This window comes from Lepidochelys olivacea (assembly GCF_965140295.1).
Source record: "Lepidochelys olivacea isolate rLepOli2 genome assembly, chromosome: 5".
NCBI lineage: Eukaryota > Metazoa > Chordata > Testudines > Cheloniidae > Lepidochelys > Lepidochelys olivacea.
Genome location: NC_140415.1, coordinates 86495627 through 86518064, shown reverse-complemented (window position 1 = coordinate 86518064; position 22438 = coordinate 86495627). Strand labels below are relative to the sequence as shown.

Here is a 22438-nt window from a genome sequence, read left to right as displayed (position 1 = left end):
AGGACTCCCTCCCAATCTCATCACAGCGCATCTTGTCATGCATCCCGTTCTGCATCGGGACTTGCTATGACTTGGCTAAAGTTCCAACCCCGCCAATTACGGTGTACTCTACCAGAGCGCAGGCGGTGTCTGCAGTTTTCCTGGCGCAGGTCCCTATCCAGGACATCTGCAAGGCGGCAACCTGGTCTTCATTCCACACCTTCAGTTCCCACTACGCCATTACCCAGCAGGCGCGGGATGGTGCTGGGTTTGGTAGGGCAGTCCTGCACTCGGCAATTTGGTGAATTCCGACCCCTCCCCCGGGGTAACTGTTTGGAAGTCACCTATTGGAATGCACATGAGCAATCAGTTGAAGAAGAAAAAACGGTTACTTACCTCTTGTAACTGTTGTTCTTCGAGATGTGTTGCTCATGTCCATTCCAAATCCTGCCCGCCACCCCACTGTTGGAGTACTCCGGCAAGAAGGAACTGAGCAGGTGGCGGGTCGGCAGGGATATATATACACTGCCATGAAGGTTCCACTCTAGGGGTCTCCACAGCCGACCCGACAGGTACCACTAGGGAAAGGCTTCTGGCGATCGTTCATGTGCACGCGCACACTCCTATTGGAATTTTCTGAAATGTGAGTTTTCCTGAACTTTATGTTCTGTAAGGGCACTCGGAAACTCCATGCTGCATAAACAAAGGCTTTTTTTTTTTTTTTTTTTGCTATCCAATAAGTAATCTTGAAACTTTGTGTATTGTACACTTCTTAATGCTGGGCTAAAAGGAAATCTCCAGGTAAAAAAAGTGCCCACTAGAAAGAAACAAGGCTGTAAATGTTAATCTTCTGTTGGTTTTGTAGGCTTCTAGAACAGGATCTTTTTGCCCTGCTTGCACAGCTGGTGGAGCATCTTTTGGTACCACTTCAAAGGAAGTGTCCGCTGTTAACTCATTATGAGGGGTCATCCTTGCTGTGTGTGTGGGTATAAAAGAAAACTTTTCCTGAGGAACAAGAAATAGAGACCTGAGTTATGCAGACTTGGTCAGTTTAGGAGCAGCAGAGTAAGACCGGTTCTTGTATCCAGGATCAAAATGTGATTTCAACAAGATTTCTTTAGGAAGGAGGTTACCTTGAGAGAATGTCTCCTGCTTTGTTCAGGCCTTCCCTCTGAAACCTGAGAGGGTATCTGTGTAGCAGTGGTGGACCAGGGCTGTGTTTCTGATCTTGTGCTTTGAGCGTTGAACTTGTGCAGAAACCTTTATTCTACCTGACTGAAGATAAAAGCAGAGTTTTTGGATGTGTAGAACCCTGGGGCATCATGCATAAAGCACATACTAGGCACCCTTAAAATTTTAACCTGTAATTGAACAGGGTAAAGATAGTGTGTAACTATCTACATGGAAGACACTAAAAAAGGAGTCAGACCAAGATTTCCCCCTCTAACTAGTGCAGGGGTGGACAAACTTTTTGGCCTGAGGGCCACATTGGGGAATAGAAATTGTATGGCAGGCCATGAATGCTCACAAAATTGGCGTTGGGGTGTGGGAGGGGGTGTGAGCTCTGGGGTGGGGCTGGAGATGAGAGGTTTGGGGTGCAGGAGGGTGCTCCGGGCTGGGATCAAGGGGTTTGGAGAGCGGGAGGGGGATCAGGCCTGGGGCAGGGGTTTGGAGTGTGGGGAGAGGCTCAGGGGGTGCAGGCTACGAGCAGTGCTTACCTCAAGTGGCTCCTGGAAGCAGTGGCATGTCCCTTCTCCGGCTCCTACACAGAGGTGTGGCCAGGCGGCTCTCCACGCTGCCCCATCCGCAGGCAGCACCCCTGCAGCTCCCATTGGAGCGCGTAGGAGCTGGAGTGGGGCCATGCTGCAGCTTCCGGGAGCTGTGTGGTGCGGACCCAACCCAGCGCCCCGGCTAGAGTGGGGCCAAGGCGCGTGGTGCAGCTCGCAGGCCAGCTTAAAACAGCTTGTGGGCCGGATCTGTAGTTTGCCCACCCCTGAACTAGTGGGTAGTTGCTGGGCTACTCTGGAAAAATTCATACATTACAAGTTAACTAAGGATATCTAGTTAACTGCTCCCTATGTAGGTCCATCTGTGGCCGAATTGCATGAAATCTTCAATATCAAGTGAAGACAATATTACCCAAGGAATATTTTGGACTGCAGAGTTCATTGAAGCTGAACTTTCTACAACTGTCTTAGGTGCTACAATGTGTCCTTTTTACATTTCTAGGGCTGCTGTAGAATGGCTAACCAGCCACATGCAAGTAAGGTAATGAAGGCTGTAATCTTCAAACTTTCATACTTTTAGATAGGCAGAGCACCTGCAGCTCTCATTGACCTCTATGGGATTTGTGAGAGCACAGCACTCCAAAGTCAAGCAACTCTGTATTTAATTGCTTAGTGTAAGATACATGTAAGAGCCTAATTTTCGGGCCACTCATAGTTGCAAAGTTTGGCCTGAGTTTCCTGTTCTGAGGGAATTTGGGAAGTCTCTTTCAAAAACTAATTGCGTGGACAGTTGAGTTAGATGTGGATGGCAAGTTGGTCAAATGACTACAGTGCCATTGATTTGCTAGTAAAAGCACTTGACTATGTTTTTGATCAAGAGAATACGTGGGTAATCTGACCATTTTCAGCTGGCAGAGCCATCTCTTGGGCACGGCGACTTGGGGTGACCACTTTGGGCCCCGCGCTTCGATAAAATCATGAGGAGGTGGGCATGAGGAGGTGGGTGGGCGAGTGAGGTGAGGAGGTGAATGGGCAGGTGAGCAGCAGGCAGGTGGGTGAGGAGGAGCCCCCCTACCAGAACCTCCCCTTCCCCCCAGTGCCTCCTGCTCACTGGCATGCCCCGCCGATCAGCACCTCCCCTTCTCCCCCCCAGCGCCTACCACCTCCCGTGGATCAGATGTTTTGTGGTGTCAGGAGGCGCTGGTGGGGAGGAGAGAGGCGCGAGGGTGCAGCATGCTTAGGGGACGGGTGGAACTGGGCAGGGAAAAGGGTGGGGTGGGAAGAGGCAGGGCGGGGGCAGAGTGAGGGTGGGTAGAAGCAGGTCGGGGGTGGGGCCTTTTGGCAAGGGGTAGAGTCGGGGCAAGGCCTGGGTGGAACCGAGGGAGAGCACCCCCTGGCAGATTTGAAAGTTGGTGCCTATGTCCCAGGCCCTGTGCCTCCGTAGGGATGACCCTGTCAGCTGGGGAGGCTTATTTTAATCATAAGCTGGATACTGTTTTGAATGGTATTTTTGGAGAAAAAGTTCTTGTAATCTCCCAGGGCAGGCAGTCTGGAATGTAATCATTCTATATCTTTGCTCTTCTTCACAGTTAATAGAAAATCCTACACATTTTTTGTTGTTTTGTTTTTATTACAGCCTGGACTGGCATAACAAATGATGAATGGATTCTGTCAATTCAAGCAAAGACTTACTTCACAAAATTCCTGTGCCTTTCATCTCCCAGAGTAACTGAGTCAATTGTATGTATGAAGAGTTTTATTTCTTCAAGCACTTCACTCCAGATAGAAATCATAGGTGTCTGAAGGAACAGCAATTTGGCTGTTACTTACACTATACAAAAATCTCAGAATGAGAAGTTGGACCAGTACAACTTCTTAGGGGAAATACTATGCATGTTGGAGGTACTGAAAGAAACCTCTCTGTGACAGTCTTTTAAAACCATTTTTTAAAAAATAAAATCACAGCTGTTTGAAAGATGTGTGGAGATTTTGGATGCTAGTCTTGAAGAGCAATTATTGGTCAGGGTGCAGATGAGGTATGAAAGGTTTATGATAAACTGCAGAACCACATCCAGTCTTTATCATGTGTTCATTTATTTCAGCTGTCATGAGGCTATCAGTCAGGAGTCCTTGGACCTTGACATTTGAACAAGCACACTAAAGCACTTAGTTTCATAGTACTGATGCCTTCAAGGTGTTTAAGCTTGCTTTTTGTAATGCGGGTCTTATTGTTACCTTTAGAGTGAACTGAATGCAGAAACTTACTCAGACACAGATCATCCCTATTTACATCTTCTTCAAATTGTCTCTGCTGCATAAATAAAAGCTCTGGGGATAAGGAAGGATGATATTTACTCTTTGATTCTACATTGTGTACACTGACAGCTATGAGATGAGCATTCTATATATGTCTCAAGGAAAGATAATGGAAATACTTTAACATTAGAATTTCAGTGTGATGGTTGCACATTAGATTCTAACCAGCATTGACATGTTCACTTTAAAAGTGCAATATTTATTGTCATACATACCACAACTTTGTAAAGCTGCATAGAAAGCTGCTAGTCATGGAACTGTAACTTTTTAAAAAAAAATTATTTCTCACAAAAGATGACTTAATTTATTTTTAACCTTAGTACAACTAAGCAATGCATGTGGTAGGAGAAAGTTGGAACATATGAGTTGCTCGGAGATTTGGTTCATGGGAAGATTATTCTCTTGTAAACCCACTGAGCTGCAAAGTCTTCAATATTGCTGGGATAAATTTTGATGGGAAAATAAAAGAAGAGCTAGGGTAATCTATCAAATAGCTGATCATTATTGTTGTAATCAAGCTTCCAATGTGGAAAACCAAAATTAAATTACATTGTGGGGAGACGGGGGACGACTCCCAGTGAGAGTCAGCTGTTTCTTTGAGTAGTGGCCCTGTGGGTGCTACACTGTAGTTGTCTGCGTCTGTGTGCCGTTTGATCGGAGAACTCTGGTAGCAGTGTCTGTTCAGCCTGCACATGAGCTGCTCCTCACCTGCCATGAGGCTAGCAAGCATGCAAGAGGGAACCCTCCTCGGTTCCTTCTCAACTGCCTCTGGATAGAGACAGAGCTGTAGCTACCCATTTGTAGATGGTTAACTCTTTTAGAATAGCTAATTTTTAGCTTCCTTTGAAGCCTTTTTTCTTTCTTTCTTTTGCATTTTATGTTGGCCATGCTTAGAAAAAAGGAAAGGACTTGTCTCCCACCAGCCCCTGTGCAGGGCGACCCACCTGGAAAAGGGTATGCCCAGCTCTCTGAGCTTCGAAAAGTGCCTCAGTGACTGATGGACGCTCTGTGTGTTTGCTGCCTGGGAGAGAAACACATGCCACAGAAGTGTGGCTTGTGTCAGTAACTGAAGTCCAGATCCAGGAGAGACAGAGAATGGAGGGCTCCAGTTCATGGAGTCAGCCCTTCAACCTCCAGAGTCCCTATGGGAGCCTTCACCACAACCCTCTACTTTGAATGGAGGTGAGCCCAGAGAGATGCCCATGAGCCACTCACTTAAGGCCTTAAGAAAAGGTCTGTGAGTCCCTGTAGCGAGCCCCAATCAAGCTGAAAATGATCTCCGTCTCAGTCAGTATCATCAAGTACAGATGGCACTGATGCCATCTAAATCTGGTACCCAGGGCATGCGCAGTAGTGAGCCAACAGAGCAAGTTGGGTTGCCTAAAGATCCAATGGGCACAGGCAAGTAAGCAGCGGTACTACAGGGGCACGAAAAACAGAAGATTTGCCATAGGGAAGGTTCTGTTGGTCCGACTTCAACATCGGCACGACCTGTGGTATGCCAGGCACCGACGGATCTTCCTACCAGGTCCACATCTCTGACCCTATCAATACAAGCCTCTTGGCACTGACAACAACCACCAGTACAGATGCTGTCCATACCTTCAGATTTCCGGTGCGCAACAGATCTTTTGGTGTCTGACGCACTGGACTCTCCTCTGCTCAGTACTGGGGCCCTTGACTTGCCAACATCTTCCTGCCACTGACCGCCCTTCTTGTCGGCGGAGTCAGAAAGTGAGCAAGAGGATGTGGTGTCCCGCTGTTTTTCTCACCCGCCATATGGGTCTCAGTTTCACTATAGACATCATGATTATCGTCCCCCTGATCCAGAGCCTCCCTGCTTTGGCCAACCATGGTACTGACCACCTGGTCCCTTCCCATCACAATGGCCATACTAGGATTCTTGGCAGGCTCAAAGACAGCAAGCGTCCCTTACCTCTAATGTGACCTACAGCAACCGAGGAAACGCCCTCCTGTGGTTGCTGCCTTCAGGGCTTCTGAACCCCGAAGAGGAAAAGGAGGAACTGGAGGCTGAAGTGGAGGAAGTCACTTCTCCCACCCACTTCTCATTGTCCTCACCAAGGGATAAATAGAAATAAGTTTATTGTAAAATTAAACATTTTTATGTAATGTCAGTCTCATGCTGCAGTATTGAAATATTAATCAACATTTTTTCCTATTGTATACCTAATTTATGAGTGTTACACTTTTTCTACATCCATATACTGTATGGAGTAGAAAGATGTTAAATGAATTTTAAACAGTATCCCTTTTGGTCAAAAGGCAGTTTGAATAGGCTGGACTTACTGGAATTCAGGAAAGAAGCGGAGGGATTGAAGTATATATTCAGCATTTCCAGAATAGCTAAGGAGAGAGGTGTAGTTTTCAGTCTTTCCCTGTTCTGACATTTCAGTGAACTATATCGGGAATGCAGCTTCTATTAATGGTATATATTCTCAGCTCTAGAACTCCAAGAGGATGAGGTTGGACATACATTCCCCCCCAACCCCGCACCCCCTTGTCTAAGTGTAGGAAGGTAGAGGGTGCCAGCTAGTCTTAAATTGTGTTGACTTCTGTTCAAGAAACAAAACTTTGGATGTTGACAATCTTACCAACTGTTCATCAGTTTCTCATCTCTTCTTTAAAGGGATCAGGGGTTTGAAAAGGTGGTTTTGAGGCTTCTCTTACTGGGTCAAGGAAGTTCAATGGTTCCAGACATAGAACTGGGTTTGAGGCAGAAACTAACACAACCTCATAGCAGTAGTGTTTTTGTTCATTCTTTTAGACCTGATGCTGCACAGTTGACCACAAGGTTCTTGTTGACTTGCCTACAGAACCTAGCAGAGGTGGATGGTATTGCTCTTGAGTGTTGCTCCATTCTGTCTGAGATAAAAATGAACAATTGCTGCTCTGCCTCAGGGGCTCCTCCTCTTTTAGTACATAGGGATCATTTGTCCTCACACATGAGGACACTGAAAGTTAATTAGGAAACATGGGCTGTGATGGAGTTCATATGTTGACAACATGTAGATCTGTCACATGGCATGTATAGTTTGGGCTGCGACACTAGAAGAAATTGTTCAATGCCTAGATGGATGTCGGGCTTTGATAGGGGCTACCTGGCTGTGATTTAATGCCATTAAGATTGGGAACGTTTTTAGGCAAAGGGAAGCTGCCAGTTGATGAGGATTTTATTGACATTCCTGAACTATAATATGTTTGTAATGCAATGTGTTACTAGACCTTGGGCTCCTCACAATTGTTTGTAGGGACATGCACTTTGTGAGAAATATGCCTAATGTGCACTTTGCCAGTTACCTTTTGCCTTTATCTTCAGATTGGATCACTGATGATGCCCTCTCATGTTTGCTACCATTAAGACTAAAATTGTAACTAAAATCTAAGTAGCTCGCTTAAGTGGAGTTTCACACCAGAAGCTTGTAATGCTAGTGATTTGGGATCTGTTACTGGCTGCCAGAAAGCATCTGGATAGAATTCAAGGTGGTGGTTTTGATCTGTAAAGCCTCAAAGATTTGGAATCTGATTTCATCTTGCCCCATGCCAAACTGCTACATTTGAAATCAGTGGAGGTACTTGGGGTGGCGATCTTTTAGGTATAAATGAAAGGGAACTGCTAGTGAGACATCCTCCTTGAAGGGATCCTTTTGTTCTGGAATTTACTGCATGTGTACATACATGTGTGCATACATACACTCCCCCATCTACACAAGCCAAGGATTGTTCAACTTTTGGCCATACTTTGACCCACTGTCTCACTCCAGCATTGGGGTTGGAGAGATTTTTGTCTTCTGGTGTGTGTTTGGCAGTCCGGGGGAAAGGGGCGGAGTTGAAGGGTGTGGGTAGCTATATATAATGTGTTGTAATCATGGGATGGGCATTCCCCTCTCCCTCCCTCGCCCCCCCCCCCCCCCATTACTGGATAATAGCTAATGTTGGTAAGGTGAATTTAACTTTTTATTAAAAAGTTCTCAAGCCCGGTGGGGAGTGAGGGATGGATGGAATGGCTGGGCAATGGGTTAGTATTTAGCTGCCAGTCAAACACTTCATTTTTCAGTGAAAGCAGTAGTAAGTTGTGTCTTAATTCTGCTTTTTATTTCTGTTATGAAAGGAAGTCAAATTAGGTAGGCCTGGCCTTGGAACATACCTTATAGACACACACACACACACTGCTAACTGTCAATCTGTGCCAGGAGTGGGCAAACTTTTTCGTCTGAGGGCCACCTCTGGGTATGGAAATTGTATGGTGGGCCATGAATGCTCACGAAATTGGGTTTTGGAGTGTGGGCTCTGGTGTGGGGCCAGAAATGAGGAGTTCAGAGTGTGGGCGGAGGCTCCAGGCTGGGGCAGGGGGTTGGGGTGCAGGTGGGGAGGTGAGGGCTCTGGCTGGCGGTGCGGGCTCTGGAGTGCAGGAGGGTGGGACCAAGGGGTTCGGAGGGGGGGAGGGGATCAGGGCTGGGGCAGGGGTTTGGGGTGCTAGAGGGGGTTGGGGTGCAGGCTCCAGGTGGCACTTACCTCAAGCAGCTCCCAGAAGCAGTGGCATGTACCCCCTCTGGCTCCTACGCAAAGGCGCGGCCAGGCAGCTCTGTGCTCCCTTCTGTCCGCAGGAAACTGTGGCCAATGGGAGCTTCACGGGCGGTGCTTCGTTGCTGTCCCTACACGTAGGAGGACATGCTGCTTCTTCCGGGAGCCGCACGAAGCCACAGCATGCACAGAGCGGGGCAAGCCCCGGACCCCACTCCTTGTCAGAAGCTTGAGGGTTGGATTAAAACGTCTTAAGGGCCGGATGCAGCCCCTAAGCCCTAGTTTGCCCACCCCTGATCTATGCACAGATTTTTGCATTGGTTTAACTAATTGTTTAGCAACCAATACAGTTTAATTGGTGTTATCCCTCACACGGTTACAACTATAATGGTTTAAGGGTTTATAACTGCATGGCTTGTTTTGACAAGCTTCTAAACAGATAGATACACCCATGAAAAAATTGCATAGGCAAACCTTAAAGGGTAAGGGAAGAGATATAGATAATGCTTCAGTTTGAGCCCTATGAACCAATGAATCTACAATTGAAAAGTAAAGCTCTCCGCCATTGTCACTTGCAAATCGCATACTGTAGAAAACAGGGAGAAAAAAAAAAAGCTCTTTGGGCACTCAAATCTTTGTTCACAGACATCTAACGTTATTAAGGCTAAGTTTTTGTCACGGATATTTTTAGTAAAAGTCAGGGACAGGTCATGGGAAATAAACCAAAATTCGTGGCTGCCCATGACCTGTCCCTGACTTTCACTAAAAATATGCCTGACAAAAGGGGTAGGTGGGTTCAGCACCCACTGCTCCTGGGGCTCCTGGGTCCCCCACCAATGCAGTTTATGGGAGCTCCGGGGTCCCCCTGCCCCTGAGGCTGCGCTGCTGTGGGGTCCCCTCACTCTGCTGCAGGGTCCCCCAGCCACAGCAGGTCCTGCCGCCCACCCACTGTGGTTGGGCAGCTGCGCTGGGTCCCGCTGCCAGGTTGGGGGCTGGGAGCTGCATGAGAGGGGCTGGCTGGGAGCTCCAGTCCCAGAGCAGAAAATGTCACGGAGGTCAATGGAAGTCACGGATTCTGTGACATAATCGTAGCCTTAAACATTATCACTCATAATAAATCTTTGTGAGCTAACAGGATTCTAAATATTAACATGCAAATGATTATGCAGAACACCTTGCTCTGATTTGCTTCTTTACTGACCAACAGGGATCCTAGAAATCCATTTGCCACAGAAAAACATGGAATTTGCATTTTTACGGAGAACCTTTAGTTTTTACATTTTGTGAAAAAAAATTAACATATTAACTGTTAACTGTATTTTACTGAAAGAACCAGTGTCACTGTTTCAATGTGTGTAACCTCCCCTCTTGTGGTCGATTTTTGAATTTTCTTTTAATTTACATAGAGTAGAATCCTGTTTATCCAAGCCTCTGTTATCGGGCTCTCCATGTTAACTGATCCACCAGCAATAGGGCCCGGGTGGATGGTGGTTTGGTTAACACGGAGAGCCAGATAATGGAGGCTTGGATAAATGAGGGTCTACTGTATATCAGTAAAACATTGTATTCAGTTGATATCTATATATATTGTGGCTAGAGAAACTAAAGTTCAGCATTTCATTTTAGTCGCAGAAAACAGCGGATTTTTATTTTTTATTTTTTAAGTCAGTTTTGGTTTTTTTTCTGAGGAAAATTAAGATCCTTGCTCGCCAGCCTCTCTGTCTCTGTAACCATTATCTGCCCCATCTCTCATAACCAAACCTATGATATTTTGTAGCTGAAATATTGTTACTAAGTTCCTGTTAGTTCTGGCAGTTAGTTACTAGAAATTGCAGAAAAAACTTCCTAGCTGCAATGCAACAGCATAAAAAATCATCAAGGGCCACACAACTGAAAATGTGGCACACACAGCTAAAAATACTTGAGGAGGGATGTCAAAATGCGAATCAGTGTTATTGAACGCCTTCCTGCAGGTGGAGAGAAGAACTGATCAACGTAGAGGCGATTCAAACATTTCCAAACAAGAGCTGGCAGGTCAAATGTCAGTATGACCACAGGAGTCCCTGAAAGCAGTGGCAGCACCTCAGCAGCATTTGCCACAGCCCCGAGATTTGCACAAGTGGCTGGTCTCTCTTCCTCCCCTTATGTGGGAGGGTGGTGCAATATAGGATGGAGCACAATATCAAAGGGCCAGGAAATGCCCAGCCCCTCGAGCTTGCTCTCAGACCTGGCTGACTGGAGCAGCTGCCCATCCCATCCTCCACATTTGCTGTGTTGGAAGAGAGCTATTAACAGGGATTCAGAGCACTCAACATGAGAGTCTGGTAAGGGGACCTTGGACCGAACCCCTTCCTCTATTCCTAAAGCATGCCCCATATCAGCTCTGCAGTGGCTCCTGGCTACTCCTTGCCAGCAGTGTCAGCTCTCTCTCCCAGTTCAGCAAACGAACCAAAGACTCCCTTTGAACGTCCAAAGTTTGAATCTGGTGCCCCTGGGGTGAGCTCATCCTATGTCCATGCCATATCTGAGTATCTCCCTTGAATGGAGAAAGGGACCATGGAAGACTTCTTCACCCAGTCCAGCACAACCCTTCAGTCTGAGCCTCCTCTTTCTCATGGCAAGAAAACTGGTTGAAAGGGTAACCACAGAATTCTCACCATCACCATAACTGGTTCTTCCAGGGGACTCTGTCTGAATTTTCATTCTCCATCTGAGGAGGAGGAAGATCAAGTAATACCTAAGAAAAGTATGTTAGACATTCAGACTCTTCTGGTTGCCCCCATATAAAGCACTAAGGGAAGAAAAAAGGTCCCCATATCCTCCATCTTCTGAAGAGTCTGATTCAGGGGATTCCTCCAGGAGGTGCTTCTAAAGGCACAAAGTGGAATCTGTTTCTCTTAAGCTGCATACATCTGCAGAGTTCAGTAGGGCAAATGAACATCAGTCACAGCTTCCCTGTTCACCTTCATGGTGTACAGCAAGGCAATTAGTTCAGAAAAACCAAGGCCATATACATGTGCTGATTTTTCTAGGCATGCATACTCACAACCCTGCAAAAGGAAATTCTTGCTTAAGGGAGGAGGGCCAGCATTCCAGATCAGAGTTAGAGGATCAAATAGTAAAATAGTCACAAAACAAACAATAAAAAAAGACATGGAAGATAGATTTTTTTTTTTTCAGGTGAAAGTGAACTGATTGCAGAGCCATTGGCCATTATCTTTGAAAACTCATGGTGATTGGGGGAGGCCCCAGACCACTGGAAAAAGGCTAATGTAGTGCCTGTCTTAAAAAAAAGGAAAGGAGGAGGATCCTGGGAACAACAGGCCAATCAGTCTCATCTCAGTCCCTGGAAAAATCATGGAGCAGGTCCTCAAGGATTCAATTCTGAAGCATTTAGAGGAGAGGAAAGTGATCAGGAACAGTCAGCATGGATTCACCAAGGACAAGTCATGCCTGACTAATCTAATTGCCTTCTATGATGAGATAACTGGCTCTGTGGATGAGGGGAAAGCAGTGGACATGTTATTCCTTGACTTTAGCAAAGCTTTTGATATGGTCTCCCACAGTATTCTTGCCAGCAAGTTAAAGAAGTATGGGCTGGATGAATGGACTATAAGGTGGATAGAAAGCTGGCTAGATTGTCGGGATCAAGGGTTAGTGATCAATGGCTCCATGTCTAGCTGGCAGCCGGTATCAAGCGGAGTGCCCCAAGGGTCAGTCCTCGGGCTGGTTTTGTTCAGTATCTTCATTAATGATCTGGAGGATGGCGTGGATTGCACTCTCAGTAAGTTTGCAGATGACACTAAACTGGGTGGAGTAGTAGATACGCTGGAGGGTAGGGATAGGATACAGAGGGCCCTAGACAAATTAGAGGATTGGGCCAAAAGAAATTTGATGAGGTTCAACAAGGAAAAGTGCAGAGTCCTGCACTTAGAACGGAAGAATCCCATGCACTGCTACAGACTAGGGGCCGAATGGCTAGGCAGCAGTTCTGCAGAAAAGGACCTAGGGGTGACAGTGGACAAGAATCTGGCTATGAGTCAACAGTGTGCCGTTGTTGCCAAGAAGGCCAATGGCATTTTGGGATGTATAAGTAGGGGCATAGCGAGCAGATCGAGGGACATGATCGTTCCCCTCTATTTGACATTGGTGAGGCCTCATCTGGAGTACTGTGTCCAGTTTTGGACCCCACACTACAAGAAGGATGTGGAAAAATTGGAAAGCGTCCAGCGGAGGGCAAGAAAAATGATTAGGGGACTGGAACACATGACTTATGAGGAGAGGCTGAGGGAACAGGGATTGTTTAGTCTGCAGAAGAGAAGAATGAGGGGGGATTTGATAGCTGCTTTCAACTACCTGAAAGGGGGTTCCAAAGAGGATGGATCTAGACTGTTCTCAGTGGTAGCTGATGACAGAACAAGGAGTAATGGTCTCAAGTTGCAATGGGGGAGGTTTAGGTTGGATATTAGGAAAAACTTTTTCACTTGGAGGGTGGTGAAGCACTGGAATGCGTTACCTAGGAAGGTGGTGGAATCTCCTTCCTTTGAGGTTTTTAAGGTCAGGCTTGACAAAGGCCTGGCAGGGATGATTTAGTTGAGGATTAGTCCTGCTTTGAGCAGGGGGTTGGACTAAATGATCTCCTGAGGTCCCTTCCAACCCTGATATTCTATGATTCTGTGAGTATTTTGAGTAATGTAAATTCTGATTGAGGTGCATTGAGATACAGATGCCCATAAAAGCTATAGCTATATATGCCTCATACACCCTTCCACAGTGCAACAGTGGGATACAGTGTTCTTGCCACATTGACAAGATTGTGAAAGTATTGGATTGTCCATCCTCAGCTGTGGGTCACCATGCCCTTAACTATGAGGCTGTAATTCACTGCTGCTGCTGGGGGGTCACCATGCTTTAATGTCCTGGTTTTTGCCCCCAACTTCTGTTGCAGTTTGCCGTGCCTTGCCTCCACTTCCCACCCCAAGTAGATGATTATGGAATGATGAAGGACAACAGCCCAGTTCTGGAAGGGCTGGCAGGCAGGAAGGGGCTTCTTGACCCACTACTTCTTTATTTCTACTGCATGATCATCCCCCGCCCCTATCTCCATTACGTAAGGCCAAAAGGCTCCTTGCTGTGCTCCAGTCAAAATTTATCCTGTAATCATTATGATAGATAATGTGCGTTTCCCTGGTCAGACAAGGTGAGTGAGGTAATAACTTTTATTTGACCAACTTCTGTTGGTGAGAGAGACAACAGTGGTGGGGGAGGTTTAGATTGGATATTAGGAAAAACTTTTTCACTAAGAGGGTGGTGAAACACTGGAATGCGTTACCTAGGGAGGTGGTAGAATCTCCTTCCTTAGAGGTTTTTAAGGTCAGGCTTGACAAAGCCCTGGCTGGGATGATTTAATTGGGGATTGGGCCTGCTTTGAGCAGGAGGTTGGACTAGATGACCTTCTGGGGTCCCTTCCAACCCTGATATTCTATGATTCTATGATTCTATGACAAGCTTTGGAGCTACACAAAGCTCTTCTGAAGTTAAAAGCTTCTCACCAACAGAAGTTGGTCCAATAAAAGATACTCTCACCCACCTTGCCTCTCTAATATCTGTGACCAGCACAGCTGTTACGACAAGACTGCACTTTCCTTAATGTCAGAGTGTTGTTTCTAACTGGGAGAGTTCTGAAAGAGTCGCTTCCTCACTGGACAGCCAAATCCAGGCAGGCATAGTCTCAGCCCTCTTCTTCAGGCATGCAAACCACTGGGGGCATCAGGCAAACAAGAATAAATAACTAAAATAAGAATAGTTATCTGCCACCCTAAATATCTCTTGCATGTTTTTTTGACACGCAAAACTAACTTGGGTGGACAGTATTGCGAGTATTGTCCCTCTCAGCCTATTTTAAAAAAAAAACAAAAAAAAAAAGCGCTGCCTAAAGGCTTCTTCCTGAGAAGAGGAGTCTGGGCATGCAGACAGCCATCCCATCTATGGGAGTAATACAACCTGTCCCTTCTCTGAAAAGGGAACAAGGCCTTTATCTACCTCTCCTCAGGGTGAAGATACACACGTCTACAAATTTCAGAGGGGTAGTCGTGTTAGTCTGTATCAGCAAAAACAACGAGGAGTCCTTGTGGCACTAACAAATTTATTTGGGCATAAGCTTTCATGGGCTAGAACTCACTTCATCACATGCATGGAATGAAAAATACTGTAGGCAGGTATATATATACAGCACATGAAAAGATGGGAGTTCCCTTACCAAGTGGGCGGGGGGGGGGGGTCAGTGCTAACGAGGCCAAATCAGTCAGGGTGGATGTGGCAGTTGACAAGGAGGTGTGAGTATCAACAGAGAGAAAATTATTTTTTGTAGTGACCCAGCCATTTCCAGTCTTTATTCAGGCCTAATTTGATGGTGTCAGGTTTGCAAATTAATTCCAGTTCTGCAGTTTCTCATTGAAGTCTGTTTTTGAAGTTTTTTTTTCATTGAAGAATGGCCACTTTTAAGTCTGTTACTGAGTGTCCTGGAAGATTGAAGTGCTCTCCTACTGGTTTTTGAATGTTACAATTCTTGATGTCTGATTTGTGTCCATTTATTCTTTTGCATGGAGACTGTCCGGTTTGTCCAGTGTATACGGCAGAGGGGCATTCTGGCACATGATGGCATATATCACATTGGTAGATGTGCAGGTGAACGAGCCTCTGATGGTGTGGCTGATGTGGTTAGGTCTGATGATGGTGACCCTTGACTAGATATGCGGACAGAGTTGGCAATGGGGTTTGTTGCAGGGATTGGTTCCTGGGTTAGTGTTTATGTTGTGTGGTGTGAAGTGGCTGGTGAGTATTTGCTTCAGGTTGGGGGACTGTCCATAAGCGAGGGCTGGCGTGTCTGCCAAGGTCTGTGAGTGAGGGATCGTCCTTCAGGATAGGTTGTAGATCCTTGATGATGCTCTGGAGAGGTTTTAGTTGGGGGCTGTAAGTGATGGCTAATGGTGTTCTGTTACTTTCTTTGTTGGGCCTGTCCTGTAGTAGGTAACTTCTGGGTGCACTTCTGGCTCTGTCAATCTGTTTCTTCACTTCAGCAGGTGGGTATTGTAGAACGCTTGATAGAGATCCTGTAGGTGTTTGTCTCTGTTTGAGGGATTGGCGCAAATACGCTTGTATCTTAAGACTTGGCTGTAGACAGTGGATCATGTGGTGTGGTCTGGATGAAAGCTGGAAGCATGTAGGTAAATATAGCGGTTAGTGGGTTTCGGGTATAGGGTGGTGTGACCATCGCTAATTTGCACTGTAGTGTCCAGGAAGTGGATCTCTTTTGTGGTCTAGTCCAGGCTGAGGTTGATGGTGGGATGGAAATTGTTGAAATCCTGGTGGAATTCCTCAAGGGGCTCCTTCCCATTGGTCCAGATGATGATGATGTCATCAGTGCAGCGCAAGTAGAGTAGGGGCACTAGGGGACAAGAGCTGAGGAAGCGTTGTTCTAAGTCAGCCATAAAAATGTTGGCATACTATAGGGCCATGCGGGTACCCATAGCAGTGCTGCTGACTTGAAGGTATAAATCATCCCCAAATCTGAAGTAGTTGTGGGTGAGGATGAAGTTTCTTGCTGCAGGATATACAAAAGGAGCTGAGAAATTTTATCAAAGGGAAGTCCCATTAAAACACTTTTGTCTATTCTTCATTAGTGATCTCCTTTGTGGATATTCTTAGCTGTCCCATGCTGACTTGAGGCTGCTTTGGAACTTCCTCTTATCCTCCCCTCAGTGAAAGCATCTCTCCCCAGGAGGATTCTCAGGTCATTCAGATGGTGGGTGTGTCAGAGAGGATTCAAGTCAGGATTTCCAGTAAGCAAACTCATCAGGACACTTATCACCACAGATGCAAGGCTGGCGGGACAGGGTCAAGGCCCATCCAAGGGAGCTGGTCCAAACGTGAACAAGCACAGTGTAGACTGGTGAGAGATCAGGACAGTCCAATATGATATCAGGCTCTGCTCCCATATCTGGACTTCCCTCATGCAGACTGTGACAGACAACACCTCTGCCATGTCGTATGTCAGCGGACAAAGGGGAACAAAATCTACAGACTGTCCAAAGGAAGCTTATGTCCTATGACTTGAGCTGAGAAGAATCTGCAGTCAGTCTGCTCCCTTTGCATCCACTGGAAAGTGAATGTAACAACTCAGCAGGCAAAAGGTAGATCATACAGAATGGGGACTATACCGAGCGGTCTTCCATTTATAGTAACTCCTCGCTTAACGTTGTTGTTATGTTCCTGAACAATGCGACTTTAAGCGAAACGATGTTAAGCGAATCCAATTTCCACATAAGAATTAATGTAAATGAAGGGGTTCTTTCCAGGGGAATTTTTTTCACACATACACACACACAGTATAAGTTTTAAACAAACAATTTAATACTGTACACAGCGATGATGATTGTGAAGCTTGGTTGAGGTGGTGAAGTCAGAGGGTGGGATATTTCCAGGGAATGCCTTACTGCTAAGTGATGAACTAGCTTTTGGCTGAGCCCTTAAGGGTTAACCCATTGTTGTTAATGTAGCCTCATACTCCGCAAGGCAGGACAAATGGAGGAAGGGGAGACAGCATGGCAGACAGAGACCCACACCCCATGTGTGTGAGAGAGATGCGCATTGCCCCTTTAAGTAGGCTGAACCCACTCTAAGTACACTGCCTTGCTAATTAATCAGCAAGTTGAGACACTAGCTGCTCCCAAGAAGCTCCCCCATGGAGATGGGGTAAGTGGGGTGCAAGAGCAGGGGGGAGGGGGACACCCTGACAGTGCCCCTCTTTCCCCCCCACCCCTACCCTACAGAGCAAGCAGGAGGCTCCCAGGAGCAGTTCCAAGGCAGAGGGAAGGAGCAGCACATGGCAGTGTGGGGAGGGACAACTGAACTGCTGGCAATTGATAGGCTGTTGGGCGGCTGCCGCACAGGGAACTTAGGGGGGCTGCCAGTCCACCCTGGTTCCAAGCCCCCACCAGTTAGCTCCAATGAGCTGCTCTTCCTGCAAGCAGTGGACAAAGCAGGCGGCTGCCAAACGATGTTATAAGGGAGCATTGCACAACTTTAAATGAGCATGTTCTCTAATTGATCAGCAATGTAACAACGAAACAAAGTTAACCAGATGACTTTAAGTGAGGAGTTACTGTACTGGTAAAGGAATTTGGTTTCCTAGCAATAAATCTGTTTGCATCCCATTTGAATCACAAAGATTCAGTGTTCTGCTCTTGCCAGTGAGATTATAAAGTCAAGGCAACAGATGCGTTGTTGCAAAGATGTCTAAAAGGGACTTACTTTTTTTTTTTTTTAAATATGCCTTTTCTTTCATCAGAATGCTTCAGAAGAAAAGCAGGACTCCTAATTCTGGTAGCCCTGTTCTGACCATGAATACCTTGGTTCTCTGACCTCCTTAATGTGGTACAAATACCTTTCCTCTGCTATCCATCCAGAAGGGATATGCATTACAAGGGCCAGTTGTACATCAGAATCCAGACAGTCAGAGCCTCGCTGCCTAGTTCTTGAACAGAGCCTCTAAAGCCAAAGAGGTTATTCAGAAGAGATAATATCCATGTTTTAAGGTTCCAGAAATACATTTAACGAAAGCTTATGCTCAAATAAATTGGTTAGTCTCTAAGGTGCCACTAGTACTCCTTTTCTTTTTATTTAACATAACACATTCAAGGTCCTGAGTGACGTTTACCCATTGGTACCAGGACAAGGGTCTCTCTCCTACATGTGTGTTGGTATTACAGGCTCTTCGATTTCTTCAGGATGGACTCAGGCTGGGCCTGATAGTTCAGACATTTGAAAATCAAGTTGCTGCTTCATCTGGCAGATTCTTAATTACAGCAGAGAATTAGTGGATTTCATGCTTTTTAAATGTCTAGTGTGCCTTTTTGAGGGTAGCATGACTTCTGCATCCTTCCAAAGTACAGAGTTCTTTCCTGGGATTTTACCTGGTTAACAGTTCCCTCACAGGTCCTCCATTTGAACTACGTATGAAGGTGGTTCCATTACTTTCTAGTAATGTGGCCTTTTTGATAACAATCATGGTAGTTCACAGGGTATCAGAACTAGGAGCACCTTATCTGGCACCTCAATGCTCTCAACTTTGACACTCATCTTTCCATACAGATTAAGCGATACTCAGAACCAACTGTGTCTTTGTACCAAAAACTAACTCCAGGCTCTGTAGAGTACCCTAAATACAACATGATATTTGTTGGATTTCTGTAGAGTTCCCAAAGTATATACTCACTGCACAGCTCAATTCAGAAAGACAAATGCTTTCTTTGTTCTTTTATTATCCAGTGTCAAGAGGAAAGAAGGCTTCAAAATCTTCCATTTACATAGGGCTAAAATATAGTATCTCGGAAGTATAAGAGTAAAAATCATCTGATGTTGCCTTTGGTAAGTGGGTACTCCTCACTGTATTCCAGTAATTTTTAGAAATAAGTTACCCCCTTTCACATCTCTACATAACTATATGTATAGTATACCCCCCTCTTGTCTCAAGTGAACACTGCTATGAAAATCCCAATGTCCTGGGTCTGTGACCTCATTACAAATACAAATAGTTTTATTTTTGCTCTATTACAACAAAGGAAAAGTTTTCAGGTAATGAAGTCCACAGATCTAACCCACCCCAAATAGGCTGTCAATTGGGGAAAGGTAACGGTATTATTAATTGTCACTCAGTGGTTTGTTTGTTTTTGTTTTAAATTCATGCTCTTTTGGAGGATTGTTCTATTTAGTCTCAGTGCTTACTAGTATAATTAGTTTTTTTTCCCTGGGCCATGGAAGTGTTTCAGTTGGTGGCTTAACAGAGATGGAGCCATATCTCCCTTGCCACAGAATAACAGATCTGGTTTGCCCCCAAGGCTGCATGGATCAGAGACCTAAAGCCATAACTCATTTCTTGTAAATTTACTTTCTTGGAGTAAGGCATGGATAAACTTTCATATTCTGCATCAAGTATATTTCAGTTCAGAATGACTCACTCCAGAAAAAAATGTGAATGAATATTATGGACTCTTGACATTTAACTTATAACCTGCAACTTCTAATGAAACTTATCACATCTATAGTTTTAAACTGTGGTCAACTTTAAGCACTTGTAGAAAGGGGAAAGGTTTTGGAAGACCAAACTAGAAAAGTCCAAGAGGGAGGAAGCCACTAGAGGGTGCCAAAAGGCCTATTCTTGAATAATTAGGTGTAATTCCACTTCGACACTTACTGAAAAGTGCAGAAATTGGAATGCAGTAAGCAACTCGCTTGCATTACTGTGCTATTATTGAATTGTTACAGTGGGGCTCAAAGTAGGCATGTATGTTAATCAGAGAACAGTGAATCTACATAATTAATTTAAGTATAATGTAAGTCTATTTAGATTGATTTTAAAAATGTCTGTCTAAAGGAAAGTGTTTATTGATTCATTAAAATAACACAACTAAAGGATTTATGGATAAAATTAAATTATTTTGCTGAAAAGGGAAAATTTCTTATGATCTATGCTGTGTTGGGAAGGCATGACTCATTCTGCTTTGCCTCCTCTCCATTCCTCTGCTGCAGTGTCTTAGAATCCTACTGGAAACAAATTTTTGTGGTAAATCTAGTAATTCTTATTTTCTGCTGTATTAATGCTCCAGATGTATCAGATATCAAATTTATTTAAATATATAAATCTTTGATCCAAATTTTAACTGGTGTGTAAATATAAAGAAAAATGTTTGTCATGCATTGAAAACTGATCAGAATTATTTGTTATACAAATATTAAACGTTCTTAAATCTGATCTGATGGCATTCAGCTCTTTTTTCATAGCTATGAACTAATTTTATGTACAGCTGTTTTCTTTTTAATTAAAAAAAAAATCTTTTTTGTTGCTAGGTAAAATCCAGCAAACGAGGAGTTACCTTAATCCATTTTATGATCCCTGTCCAATTCTTAGTGGACAGCTGTATGGCTATGCACATGTAGTCACAATTGATACTTTGTTGCAACTTCAGAAGAGATCACTGATAAGTCAGTCCTCCCTCCAGAGTTGAGAAACTTCCATCACTCCATGTGCTGAAGTTTGCTTAGCAGGCCACTGGCCCCTACCTGTTACTGGGAAGGCCTGTGCCAAAGGGTTCAAGCCTTGGGTGGTCTGCAGAAAACCTTTTCCCAGCCAGTGTCGCTGTTGGAAGTGCCAGGATGAGAGCCATGCTACATGGCCAGAAGGGAACCATTAGTTTGTTTCACAGATTTTACCATTCTCAAGTTAACACATAAGATAGCAGTACTTTGGTGGAGAAGACACATATGACCAAGTATAATATTTTGTTGTAAACTGGTGCCACAGGGTTTTCCCCAAGCAGTAAGGTCTGGTGCCAATAGATGAAGGTTAAAAGATTACACATGACATTATATTTATGTCATGTACATATTCTTACCTATACCAGTTCTATCGTGATCATACATGCCAGTACATATAACACTATTCAGATAAAGAAAAGATAAGAAACCAGTTGGATTTTTTTTGTAATGCTACTTAGTACACTTTCCATGTACACCATATTCACTCCATATTTAAGTGTTACTTTACAATAGTATACTTTTTGGAGTTTAGGGTTCCTTGGATATGACTCTCTTTAATATTACTAGTTAACTGTTGAATCAGTATTTAAACTCAAGGACTATTACAAGTAGGTTTTCTAAATTTTGAAGTTTGACAACATTTTTGGGCATTACATTACTTTTATAATGCAACGTTTTGCATACAGCCTCATGGTGGTTCTTCCTAAAATGTTAAGAAAAATTTGACAGTGGGTTTTACATATTGTAACAGTACATTTTGTATCCATCTGTCCTTTTTTGGTGTTTTATGCTAAAAACTGCAATTGCTACTATAATATTTTAAGTCTGAAAGAAAGCCAGACCCAACCATGTAATTAACATGAAGACTTGCTTAACAGATGGCTAGCTTGCATGGAGGAATACAAATTTAGAAACTTAGAAAAATGCCATATTGATCAGACCCAGGGTTAAGCTAATTGAATGTCTTATCAGACTGTGTCCAGTACCAGGTGCTTCATAGAAAGAAGCAAGAAGTCTAATGGTGGAAAAGTATAGAATAACTTGCCGATAGGTGAAACTTCTTCATAACAGTTGGTAGTTGTCTTATTTTTGGAAGCGTGGGGGTACATATTGCTTCTAAACGTTTATCCTTGTAAACACCTAATCTTCTTTTTTCTTGAAATCAGCAAAGCTCTTGGCTTCAGTGATGTCTTGTGGCCATGAGTTCCATAGGCTAACTATGCATTATGTACAGAATACTTCCTTTTTTTCACTTTAAATTAACGTTCTCTTGTCATTGTTTTATGAGAGAAGGCAGATAGCGGTATTGTATATGTCTCTTACCATGTCCTGTTCCTTAAATGAAACATTTCAAATCTTTTTGTTTCTCCACATTTCTATCCTCTTCCCTCCCCCCATCCGTTCCTAGTTTTGCCTTTTCTTTAGATATTATATACAGAACTGAATGCAGTATTCCAGAAAGTGAGATCAGGACCCCATTAAAACAAACTAGATATAAAAATCTGACTTCCATTGATCTCCGTGAAATTTTCTGCCCTGGGGCTGGAGCTCCCAGCTCGCTGGCCCCTCTCCCCCCAGATCCCAGCCCCCACCCTGGTGGGGGAACCCCCTGCAGCTGCCCAGCCATGGCGGGCAGCTGGCAGACCCCGGAGCTCCCACTCACTGCAGTGGTGGGGGACCCTGGAAACCCAGCAGTGGGTGCTGAACCTGCCTCCCCATTTTGTCAGGGATATTTTTAGTGAAAGTAAGGAACAGGTCACGGCCTTCTGTGAATTTTT

At 44.7% G+C, this 22438-nt stretch overlaps 1 protein-coding gene across 9 annotated transcripts in view; it reads left to right on the top strand.

Moving 5' to 3' along the window:
* The window catches only part of SPIN1 (spindlin 1), a 109927-nt gene that overhangs the window by 43494 nt on the left and 43995 nt on the right, over window positions 1–22438 (top strand). For 5 of the 9 annotated variants that reach the window (XM_084629288.1, XM_084629279.1, XM_084629280.1 and 2 more), the window contains exon 2: window positions 3343–3446. The exons of 3 other annotated variants lie outside the window; for them this stretch is intronic. The gene's annotated coding sequence lies outside the window, so the exon portion shown is untranslated. Of the gene's footprint in view, window positions 1–3342; window positions 3447–18922; window positions 18993–22438 lie in introns of those variants that run through there. One more of the 9 variants, XM_084629282.1, reaches the window with a different exon arrangement.